The sequence below is a fragment of the Lactuca serriola genome, chromosome 1, assembly GCF_051521515.1.
Source record: "Lactuca serriola cultivar US96UC23 chromosome 1, Lser_US96UC23_V15, whole genome shotgun sequence".
Classification (NCBI taxonomy): domain Eukaryota; kingdom Viridiplantae; phylum Streptophyta; class Magnoliopsida; order Asterales; family Asteraceae; genus Lactuca; species Lactuca serriola.
In genome coordinates this window covers 158,579,010-158,592,859 of record NC_136408.1, presented here as the reverse complement: position 1 = coordinate 158,592,859, position 13,850 = coordinate 158,579,010, and positions in this window count along the sequence as shown.

Here is a 13,850-nt window from a genome sequence, read left to right as displayed (position 1 = left end):
GAGATATGTTGCCCTCACGACTTTAAAACGCGTTGTGACAAGGAAGGTATCCACACTCCTTATAAGGAAATGTTTTGTTCTCCTTCCAAGACGATGTGGGATCAGGTGCAATCCACCTTCACCCCCCATCATAGGGTTCGACGTCCCTGTCGAACACATCGAACCGTGCCCTAGCTCTGATACCAATCTGTCACACCCCCGAACTAGACGGTGGAAACGTCCCGGGGCTTGAGTGAGTTCATTCTTGTAGTATCATCACAATGTATATAATTGAAACAAAACATCATCATCACCACACATGTAATATTACAACTGTCATTGTTTACATAAAGTATTGTATTTCAATATTACATGTCAAAATATCCAAAGTGTGATGAAAACAAAACACAACAAAATATCAAGGTATTCTTGCTAACCAACCTGCTCAACGATATCCTGAGAATACAAGTTAATTTAAAAAGGTCAACATATATAATGTTGGTGAGTTCATAAGCATGTTTGAGAAAAATGTTTTGTATTACTTTGCAACTGCCAGAAAATCTGATATTTCCAAAAAACGGTTTGAAATGTTTGTGTCCGATATTGTATTAATGCATGTGTGTTAATGTTTGTAAGAATATAAAGAGAATGACCCAAACAACCCGATGTTGTCTGTTTATGAAAACGTTGTGATCTCAACACCCGAGGTTGAGTACCAGTGCGTGTGTGTTACCATGTTATCCCCAAAAGACTGGTTCCCGTAAATTTTATAATGGTGTTAATTCCTCTAAGTGAGTCATTATAACCATACTTGATAATGACAATTTCACCTGTCATGACGTCTTTTAGACGCCGACTTGTTTAAGGTAAGGTTTGTCACCATAGACTGACCTAATCTAACTGTAGCGAACAACTCAGGTGTGGGGTGTCACCCCCGTATAGATGTATACACAAACTCTCACTCTCTCTCTAGGAGACTCTGATTATAACTACATGCCATGTTTATACACTCAATAAGTGCCAAACGAAGTGTCTCATAAGATCCTTAATTGAATTTATGCGGATAAAAATGTAAGGTATATTCCAGGCCCAATAAACATGAAAGATGAAAACTAAGACCCACTAAACAAGCAATTTTTATTCCAGGCCCAATAAGCATATAAGGTATATTCCAGGCCTAATAAACATGAAAGATGACAACTAAGGCCCACTAAACATGTAAATTATATTTCAGGCATAATAAAAAGTGTAAATGACGTAATTGATCCGTTAAGTTGGTTGTTAAGTTCAGTTGTTTACCAAAATGACATAAAAGGCCTGCTTTTTGTAAAAAGACATTTTTGGTCCTTAAACCAGAAATTTACAATTAAGGAACATTTTTAGTAAAAGTGACACTTTTGGTCCTTTAAAACCATAAGTTTACATTTAAGGGCTTGATTCACGTGAAATAACATTTTTAACCCCATTTTTGTCAAAATAGCACTTTTAGCCTCCATTTTATGAAAATTGAAATTTTCGGCCCATTTATCAATAATTTATCTTTTTGACCCAAGATTTAATAAAATTACATTTTCAGCCCTTTTTAACCGAAAGTTTACATTCTTGGCTCAACTTTGTTTAAAATGACATTTAAGTCCACAAAAGCCCAAAATTTTACAAATTTAGCCCAAAAATCATGAAGGCCCAAAATAAGGCCCATTTGTGAAAGTTTACACTTAAGGCCCTTACAAAATCATAAATACCATAAAGATCCATAGTTATTCAAATAAATCTTTTCAAAACCGTGAGTTATGCATACTAACTTCACTTTTTTATTATCTTGTCATTTTTGGCACTCTTATGTAAATTTCTTAGTTTTAAACAACCTTGGGATGTTTTAAAACCTTTTCTTTTCATAATATGTGGTATCAAGTGTTATGTCCACAAATATCATCATTTTTATGTATATTTTCGAGTTCATGAAGTTTATAACACCTAATCACACTTATATCATGAAAAACACACAAAATCATGTATATACACATAGATCTACACAAAACAACTTGTATTCTCCCCCAAAACACAGTAAAACCGAATAATAGGGGGTATAAACTCACATTGGGGTGTTGGATTTGGTTTTGGTGAATATGAGAATGATTTCGGCTCTAACAAGCTTCCTTGAAGAGATTTTTGTGTTCTAAGAGCATGGATCATGAAATAGAGTGTTAAGGAGTGAAGATTATCATAAAATGAAGTTAATCATCATACTTAGAGAGTAACTTACCCAAGAGTGATGATCTTTGGTGAAGAGTTCTTGATCTTACACAAGGCACAGAAAAATTTAAGAGTTAGGATATGATAGCTTTCTTGAGAGTTATGAGTGAAGTTTTGATGTGAGAGTGAGGTTTGGATGGGATGAAGGTGGCTGAGAATACGAAGGGAGAAGGAGAGAAGAGAGATGAGACAAGATGTTGCATTGAAACATGAGATTAGCCTAGATACATGTTGTGTTTAGTGCATAGATACACATCATGTAATGTTGAGGTGTCACTAAGCCAATAATCCATGTTTCTCTTTTTTTTTAACCGAGAATGAGAGAGGAAATAAAAGAAAAAGAAGAGTTTGGGCCATTTTTTATTATATTCGAAACTATGCGGCCCAATATGAAAGTTTCCGGCCCATTGGGCCTATATGAGGGTTTGCGACCCAATAATGATAAAGAAAGGGGGTTTACGGCCCATTAATGTTCAAGAGAGTTGTTCACGGCCCATAAAGGCCCATGAGAATGAAGTAGGTCATTTGAGGTCCAATAAGGCCCACAAAGTGAAATGAGATATTTTAGGCCCAACATGGTACAAAAGGTTATAGTTTCATGAAAGTGGGTCCAATTAGAGTCCAAATAACCAAGTTGTGATTTTATTGGCCCATTAGGCCTAATAAATAAGTTCTAGCCCAATTGGGATTTGAACTGGGATATTAGGGTTTCAAATCCACAGTTGAGAATATGAGATGTATTGAATTTGGTTTTGAACTTCACGAGTGAGTTTGGGTTCAAATAGTTGTTTTTGGAATGATCATTTGCACAAAACTTCAACTTAGGTTACAAGTTACACTGGAGTTGATTACATGAATACAAAATTTCCTAGCAAAAAATGCTAGTTGTGACATTTATGCTTATTGGGTCTGGAATATAATTTACATATTTAGTGGGCCTTAGTTGTCCTCTTACATGTTTATGGGGCCTGTAATCTACCTTATATGTTTATTGGGCCTGTAATATAATTTACATGTTTATTGGGCCTTTGTTGTCCTCTTTCATGTTTTTTGGGCCTAGAATATACCTTATATGCTTATTGGGTCTGGAATATAATTTGCATGTTTAGTGGGTCTTAGTTTTCCTCTTTCATGTTTATTGGGCCTGGAATGTACCTTACATTTTTATCCGCATAAATTCAGTTAAGGATCTTGTGAGACACTTCGTTTGGCACTTATTGAGTGTACAAACGTGACATGTAGTTATAATCAGAGTCTCCTAGAGAGAGAGAGCGAGAGTTTGTGTATAGATCTATACGGCGGTGACACCCCACACCTGAGCTGTTCACTACAGTTAGACTAGGCAAGTCTAGGGTGACAAACATTACCTTAAACAAGTCGGCGTCTGAAAGACGTCATGACAGGCGAAATTGTCATTATAAAATATGGTTATAATGACTCACTTAGAGGAATTAACATCATTATAAAATTTACGGGAACCAATCTTTTGTGGATAACATGGTAACACACACGCACTGGTACTTAACCTCGGGTGTTGAGATCACAACGTTTTCATAAACAGGCAACATCGGGTTGTTTGGGGTCATTCTCTTTATATTCTTACAAACATTAACACACATGCATTAATACAAGATCAGACACAAACATTTCAAACCGTTTTTTTGGAAATATTGGATTTTCTGGCAGTTGCAAAGTAATACAAAACATTTTACTCAAACATGCTTATGAACTCACCAACATTATATATGTTGACCTTTTTAAATTAACTTGTATTCTTAGGAAATCGTTGAGCAGGTTGGTCAACAAGAATACCTGGATATTTTGTTGTGTTTTGTTTTCATCATACTTTGGATATTTTGACATGTAATATTGAAATACAATACTTGATGTAAACAATGACAGTTGTAATATTACATGTGTGGTGATGATGATGTTTTGTTTCAATTATATACATTGTGATGATACTAAAAGAATGAACTCACTCAAGCCCCCGGACGTTTCCGCCTTCTAGTTCGAGGGTGTGATAGATTGGTATCAGAGCTAGGGCACGGGTCGATGTGTTCGATAGGGACGTCGAACCCTATGATGGGGGGGGGGTGAAGGTGGGTTGCACCTAATCCCACATTGGCTTGGAAGGAGAAGGAAACATTTCCTTATAAGGGGCGTGGATACCTTCCTTGTCACAACGCGTTTTAAAGCCGTGAGGGCAGCATATCCCATAAGAAATCTACAGTTAAGCGTGCTTGGGCGGGCGTAGTACCGGGATGGGTGACCCCCATGGAAGTCCTTGTGCCGAGTGGCCCAAAGCGGACAATATTGTGATACGTGCCATAGGGGGATGTGATAGATTGGTATCAGAGCATTGTTTATAGTGAACTGGCATATCTAATCATACAAGATATGCAATTATAAATACAATGAGACTAAATTACTCTGAATAAAATAATTAACATACTTACCTAGGTGTGCATTAATAATATAACACTAAGGCCCCGTTTAATAGTTTCTGACTGATAAAGTTATGACTGGGAAAGTTCTGTCTGGGTAAGAAATCCTTTGTGAGTAAAAACCATGTTGTTTGATTGTACATCTGACTGAATGTGCTGACTATTAAGGATGACCATTTTACCCTGCCACAATTGATCACATACTACATATGAATATTTAACCCAAAAAACAAATGAGATTCTTCAATTTGCATAATATAAAAAACAAATTGTTCAAAAATATCATTTCCAACAAACACCAATTTGTTTCCAACATTCCACACATTAATTGGAATTATGCAAAATGGGGTAACAAATTCAAGAGATGATCTAATATCTAAACTAGAAATTTTGCATGAGAATTCAAAAATACAAACAAAATAGTTGTTGATTACACCACATAATTGATGATATTTTGTAAATAAAATAAGACTTGAACAAGAGCAGCCATGATTGATCATCACATCACCATCTTTCACCCCTCATCTTCTTCATACACCTTGACAACCACCTTTACAGCCACCCTTCTCTATTCCCACCACCTCTACAACCACCCTTCAAGATACCAAATGTGATTACAAACAATTCACCGGTTCCCATAGTTCTATATAATCAATGACAACATAACTTGAAACCTATCATACCTGATCAAAATCTAATCATAGCATCAATAAGTTTTGGTATTAATTGTCAGATTTATACCAACTTTTATGGCAGAATGATCTTTATTTATTTGAAATATTGCTTACATTCCGCCTCTTATTGCTTATGATTATTGCAAAGGAACAAACATGTGACAACCGTCAATTTTTGGTCAAGACAAAGTCAAATAAAGTTAACAAGTCAGACTGATCAACTCAACTAACCCTTGTATATTAGCGTTTACATTATGTTACTACTATACAACTCGCTATTTTAATAAGGAGTTATCACTTGGAAAATCCGTACATTAAGAAATTCTAAACCCTAATCGGGGTAAATAATGCAACTACTCGATAAAACTTTATTCCATACCCCTCGGGGGCATATAGCACTCATAACGAGGCTTAATGAGGTTTACAAACCTTGCATTTCGAAGCTAAACACTCGCAAAGGCCACAAACAAAGTCTCTCTCAATCTCTCTCACTCTATCTCTCTTTATCTAAAATCTCTCTAAAATCTCTCCCAAATCTCTCTCATAACCTTCCTTAACTTTTCAAAATCATTTGGGGGCATCCCGACCCTTAACTTAGCCAAAAACCGCACAAAACGGGAAGTTTATTGGAGAAACAGCTCTATAGGACCGAAACCTCTTAGAAGCGAAACCCTAAGAAGCCTCCTGGACCGAACCTTCTTGGACCGAACTACCTATGAGAGCCGAAGCCGAAGTACTGAAGAACTGAATCCTGAAGAACTGAAACTCGCATTAAACTAAAACTGCAGAACCGAAACAGAAGTTCAGACCGAACCTGCCCTCGCCTTCGCTTCTCTTCCTGCTTTCGCCTTCGCTTCCCGTTCCTGTCAGCAAGTTCGCCTGCGAGATTTCTCAGCCGAACCACCTCTCGGTTCTCATCCACAACCGAACCCACCTTCGGTTCTAAGCTTCCCAAGGACCAAACCTCGCTTCCTGACCTCGGATTTTCGTAGGTTCGCTTCCTTTTCCCGGTTTTCGACCACTTTTGCGTTTTAAGCCCGTTTTTCAAGATTTTGATGTGGGATTTTCACCCAAACTCATATTTTGACATATAAGACCCTATATATATTCATAATTTAAACACATTTTAATGGAAATCTTTATCTAAGAATAAAATCTAGTGGATAAGATATTGAGGTGGAGTGTTGACTTTACCTTTAAGTTATGACACAAGCAATCCTCCACACCCACTCCAAGACCATACTCAGTCACTATTCATCACTACCTAGTCAACTATTTGTCCTTTCACTCTCTTTCTCCAGCATATGAGGGTGATCAAGGTCTAGAAATCTTTACCTCCCCTCCCACATTTCCTCACACTTTCACCAAGAAGCAAACCCATTCTCTTTCTCACTTTCTCTCTCTAAACTCGAATTTGAAGGCTATTCTTGAGCATTACCCTCCAATTTTGGTAATTAACTTCAACCTACACTTGATTATCTTGCATCCTTTCACTCATATAATGGATTCCTTATAGAAATATCATCATATTTGTTCATAGAAACTTCGAATCTTCAAGCATCTCCCAAGTGTTCTTGACTTGAAAAATCCTTCTTCTTCATCATCCATCTACTGAAATCAGTCAAGGTGAGTTCATAACCCACATTTTCATGTTTTCTTCAAGTTTTAGAGGGGAGAATACAAGTTAAATTACCAAAAACATAACAAAACTCAAACATAAGCTTTCCACAGAAAAGTTGAGTTCCATTCACGGACTGTTTTGAACATTGATATTGCCATATTTATACCTATTTTTAGGCAATATTTAAGTACATTTTTATATATATTTTGGTAATTTGTTTAGAATAATGGTACTTATAAGTTTAAATGTTATTTGCAGCCAAAAAGAAGACATTTTGAAGAAAAGGGACTAAAAACGTTAAAGGAAGAAACTTTGGGAGTCAAAAGATTAAATGACAAGAAAATCAGGAAAAAGCGTCTTCACGTCGTGAGAACTGGACGATTCACGACTTGAGCATAAGTTCTAGAAGATATTTACGCGGGTGAAGGAATCCTTGCCGGGCACGGTTATCTTGTATTCACGACGTGAATATTTTATTGTTCACAACGTGAATTATTAAATTTAGAAAACTATATATATCCAATACCATTACGAATTGAGGAGACTTTTGGCTAGAGAAAGAGGTTCTAGAAGGCGATTTTTAGCAGAGAAAGGACCTGGAAAAAGGGTTTCAGCACCAAAAGAGTGAAGGTCCATAATTTAGTTTACTTATTTGTTACCTAGGAACATGTTTCATTATACTTTGATTTGTGTTAGTGTGTTAGTTGCTATTATGAGCAGCTGAATCTAGCTACTATTGTTTAGCTAGATGAAGCTTCCAACTTATGAATAGCTTAATTTTATATGGATTTATTTAGTTGGTAAATTGCTTGTGTTTGATTTATAGTTACCTAGCATGCTTGTGTTTGTTTCTTTAGTTGCTTAATTTCATGTTCTGTGTAGCTTAGTGACCATTAACTGCATGAACTTGTTTACCTAATGATTTAGTGAACATTAAATTGTTAGAGCTAGGATTGACCAATATTAGTTAGTAATTAAAGTAAATAAACTTAGATGTTCTAGAGAACGTAGATTATGACTATAATTGCGTTTACATAATAAATCTTACATAGCATATTCATATTCATAATTGGTTCTGTGTTTAATTGTGTGTGACCATACATAGTTTTACATGAATTAATTAATTATTAGTAAAGTTAGACTTAAATTACTAATATAATTAAAACCAACTTGATAATCCATAATTATTAGCTATCCATAAGGACAAAGTGGATTCGAACTAGACAAGAGTGTTTTTACTTATTGATTGAAATTGAGTTAAGTTCGTCTGATCTTGTAAAATCAGATAAAACCCTTTCTAAACTTGTTAATAATTAGGTTAATTTGATAGCGAATATATAAATTAATAGCACCGTTCCCTGTGATCGACACCCGACTTACCTAAGCTATATTGTAATCTGACTAGGTACACTGCCTATAAGTGCATAGTTAGTTTAAGTTTGTTAGGTTATAAATATTAAAATTAGTGGGTACTTCCATGCACATCAAGTTTTTGGCGCCGTTGCCAGGGAACGGCCAGTTTATTAGTTTATTTAGTTGCATTTGATTAATCAACCCTTTTTGTGGGATAAAATCTGCAAAAAGTTAATTAGTTATTTATTTTTGTTAATTAGCTTAGTTTATTAGCATATTATTTTAGCAAAAATTTTGATTTTTGTTTCTGTCACAGAATTCACGACGTGAGCTTTATAAACTCACGACGTGAGAGCTGTAAATTTTACTTTTTAGTATTTTCTTATTTTAGTTCAGTTTTACGTTTTTATTTTATCGAGTTACAGGAGTTCATGACCAGAGGCTCTACCACACCTTTGGTGCCACCGATTGAAGATCCAGAAGCTGCACTTCACAAAAAGACTGATAAGAAGATGCCACTACAAGAATTAAAGTCAGCATTTTCCAGGAAGTCAGGAAAGAAGACAGGAGAGTCAAGTTCATCCTCAAAGAACAATCATATTTACACCTTGTAACTTGTTGAGCAAGGTGTGTATTATTATTTGAATACATGTTGCTGATTGTACTTATTATTTACCTTAGTTTAAAAGTATGAATCATATATAAAGGAGTACTACCATTACAAATAATTATAATAAATTATAATAAGTATGGCTGAGTCTATTATACACCACAAACAATTAAGCTAAACTATAATAGGTATATTAGGTTGCATATACAATACGGACATTTTGATAAACTATAATAGGTATACTTTATGTTACATTTACATTTCAAACTCGTTACAAAAGATTTTCATTTCATATAAACGTGGTATGAATACTAAGTACCGTGTTTATACAACAAGGGGTACATTACAAAGTACTAGGATTTTCATTAACGGGGTACAAATACAAAGTACCAGGTTTATACAAAAGAGGTACATTACAAAGTACCGGGATTTTCATTTATGTGGTACAGATACAAATTACCGGGTTTATACAAAAGGGGTACATTACAAAGTACCGGGTTATACAAAAGGGGTACATTACAAAGTACCGGGTTTTCATTTCATATAAATAGGGTACAAATACAAAGTACCGGGTTTATAAAAAAGGGGTACATTACAAAGTACCGGGTTTTCATATAAACGAGGTACGAATACAAAGTACCGGGTTTACACAAGATTGTTTTTATGATATTAAAACTAAAATTCATCTAGAATTTGTTAGTTTTCGGCTATAATTGCTAAGTGTATATGTTAGAGTTATATAAAAATTTAGTTGCGATCAACTTAAAACTGGTGGGCCCGCCTTACTTCCTGTTCTTTGTTTGGTTGTAGACCTAGGGTAGACCCATTATATTCGATGATTTATTTAACTTAAATTTTATATAACTTATATACACTGGATGGTTATAGAGGGAATCTATGGGTCGTTCTAGGGTACATTATTGCATAACATAGGAGCTTTCATTACACATTTTGTAAAGAAAATATTGGATTTTCTGGAGTCATACACTATCGCTTTTACAAGGAAAATGACGTCTTTATCAATTAAAACTCTTATGAACTCACCAACTTAATTGTTGACACTCTTTCAAAACTACTTGTATTCTCAGGAAATCAGTAAAACAGGAAATCAGTGGCTTTTGAGGATGGGACGCTAAGGCATCAAAGATTTCATTTTTGTCAACATAATGTAATTGATTTAGAAACATGTAAACTCATACTATGGTGTAACTTTTTCAATTATACTTATGTTGGTTGTTTTTACTTTGAGCACTATTATACTCATTGTTGTGATACTATACATGAAGTTCTCCACCCCCGGACGTTTCCGCCATCCTTGGTTCGGGGGTGTGACAAAACACAACAAAACCTCCCATGGGACATCAATTAAAAGATTACCTAGTCCTGAAATGTGATCATTCTAGTCGATCAAATATCTAAACAGAAGTGATACGCTTCTGTATTTCATCATTCAACGTTACATGCATGTTATGGCTTAAGAAGAAGACTTAACACAAGATCAATTTTTAATTACACAATAAAAAAGAAACAATTGACATCATTATAAGCATTCGAATTTCAAAAGTATCAACAATTAACAAAAATTCTGCTACTTTGGAATAGAAGAATTTTCATATCATCTTAAGAGCAAAATCAATTGAACATTAAACATTGATTTAAGTGCAAAATCAATTGTCGAATGGAATGATCACATTTCACAAAGGTATAAAATTTAGGTATGTATGAATTTAAGAGCAAAATTAATTGAACATCAAACATTCAAGAGCAAAAAATCAAAACTTTTAGAGAAAGAATGGCAAAATCGGAAATTTTAAAGATAAAATTGGAACTTTAGACATAAAATTGGAACTTAACTGCAGAACGTACCTGATTAGATGGAGGAGCTTCAATCGGTTGCTGGAAGATAAAGGATGGGTCGACGATGGTTGTTGGTTACGGGAGAAATAAAACAGCCGCTGAAAGAGAAGAATAAAGGAGACACTCGAAGATACGTTAGGGCAATGGGTACGATTGGAATTATTTTTCCCTTTCTCAGTCAGTTAGCTTCCAAGATATTTCCCAATCAAATGTTTATTTTCGAGTCCGACATGTAATATGTGTTTATCAAACAACATTAGCTGACCGAGTCAGCCAAAAAGGTCTGACTAGACTCAATCAGACCAATATCAAACACGGCCTAAAAGGCTCTGGAGGAAACCAAACACTATGGTTAAACCTGGACAGTTATGTAGTCGTATTGGGGATAAATAAAGCCTTATCAACTGTATTTATTCAAAATACGGCCAATATGTGTTTGGGAGTGATAATGGTGGGCAATGAATATAGAAACTTACCAACCTTGTATACAAAAATATTTTAAGGAATTCAAACATAAACAATTAAAAATACTATAGGAGTATTAGGAATGCTATTTACATACACTCTCCTTACATACTTCTCACCCTTCCGTTTCTCATGCAGTCATCATGGAAGAGTTCCAACAGGGTGTTCTTTACTATTAGGCCCTGGTGACCAATGGGTTGATCGAAGGAGAACCTGATATGGTTCAAGGGGCAGATCTAGGATTAGGACCTGAGGAATATGTGGAGACAGACTATGAGTACGATAAATCCGATGAAGGGATGGAGGAAGTAGGGGACATTGAAGAAATCCCCAGCGAGCCTCACTCTTCAGAGATGATACAGGGTCACCCCGCAGCACCAGAGGATTCCACCGATAGGACGCACTCCTCAGAGGAGGAGGTTACTGTGACAACCCGAAATTTCTATCTTGTAAAGCCATTCAATTCAATCAAAAGTCAGACTTGTTTCTGCTATCTATTAGCATTGTTAAGGGTCTGTTTGAGTGTTCTAAGCCTAGTACATTCAAGGATTGTGTGTTAGGATGTGTTAACTAAAGTTCATCGAGTTGCAATCGAGCCGGAAACTCCATCACAAGGAGTTTACGGCCACAAACTAGAGTTTACGGCCGTAAACTCTTGGCAGCCGTGAACCCCTCTCCTTAAGTATGAATTTCCTTCATTATTCCCTTGTTGCTCACATCTTCAAGTCAAGAAACTCATTCTCTCTCAAGTATCATCAAGAACACTTCCATTTCTCTTCAAAGTTATAAGTGATTCTTTCACTATTAGTTGATATCCTTCTTGATCTAGTAAAACTCTATGATTTCATCAGTGAATTCATCTCTTTTGGGTTAGATCTTCAAAGCATCAAGAACACCAAGAACACAAACTAGTTCTTTGGGCTTTAATCACCCCTTTAAGCTTCCAAAACGTAAGTATTCTTTCCATATAATAGTTATCCATTTGAAGCTCTTGAATTACAACCAAGAATCAACCATTTTATACATGAACATCAAGAGTTTACGGCTGCAAACCCTTCATATGGCCGTAAACCCTTCTTAGTTCATGAAATGGTCGTGAACCCTTCAAGCCATGGCCGAAAACCCTTCAAGTTCTTGTGTTGGCCATAAACTCCTTGGCCGTGAGCAGTCTTGGGCCGTAAACACCCTTTGGCCGTAAACACACCCTTGTGTGGCCATGAACACCCTTTATACAATCATATGTGATTGTAACACTTCATTCTAAGTGTTTCCTAGTCCCTAAGGTTGTTCCCTTACTAGATTAGTTGTTATATACACTAATGATATACATATATGTTTCATTATATGCTTAATAGGATCCGTTTGTGCTTGAGACTTTCTTTGGCATACTTAGCATCCTAATTGATCTTACATTAGAATCACTCACTACAGGTGAGTTCATACCCCTAACTTATCTTTTAAATGATTTTAAATGCTTTTATGGGGGGGGAGGGGGGAATACAACTAGAAAACCATATAGCTGTATAATCAATTGCATGCGATTTATAACTATCAAACAAGAAGATTTCTTATACTTCAAAACTGTGTTATCAAACAAACTATTTCAAATCATTTTATAAATTGACATCAAGTCATCAATAACCATTCAAATGGTTAAAACTCTTTTTATATGATAAAATCTTTATCGTTTTACAAAGCTCTTTTAAAGTTATAATTGTCAATATCATGTCTATATAGATATAATTATATAAATAAGGTTAAAAGGGCTTAGGACTGATAACTCACTTTATTTCCTGTTCCTTGTTTGGTTGTGGACTTAGGGTATCGGTTGTTTGTCTGAGTGTCATTTAAATCATAGTTATATATTATGTATATGTATGTCGATATAAAAGTTCTTCCAACCAGTTCAATGCCTTTGGGTAGCAAAGGTGAATAAACATGATCAGGCATTCAAACAACAATACTAGTAAACTATAATAGATATAGTTTAGAGGATTACTACTTACTATTTATGGAAAAATGAAACTTACAAGAGTCGGTTCATACATGAGTCAGTTCAAACATACTATATACTAGAACAGGAAGGAACATACTATACATTAGAACAAAAGGAACATACTATACAAATACAATAACAAAGATAACATTAATGTGAGTCACTACTTCATGGCATGTCATTATATTGCTTTGTCACGTTTTGTAACCAGAGTCTCTTGGAGGGGGAGTGTGAGTTTGTGTATAGATCTATACAGGATTGACCATCCTACACCTTGTTGCTAGCTATAGTGGGACCTGCAGGTCTACGGGTGACAAATGTCATACCATTTCGATGTCTTTGGAACGTCGTGTTTTATACTAGTCAATCAAGCATGGTTATAATCTTATCACATTTTACCTTAATTAAACAATTGGTTTAAGGTAGTTAGTACTTCAGTAGTTACTATATACAATACTGTTGCACATCTTTATTTTCCCATTACATTCATATAGTGATCGTTTCACATAAAAGGTAATGTAAACTATTTTCTGGTAATGATAGTCATATACTTCGGAAAAACACTCACTTTTACAAAAAAAAGCAAACATACAAA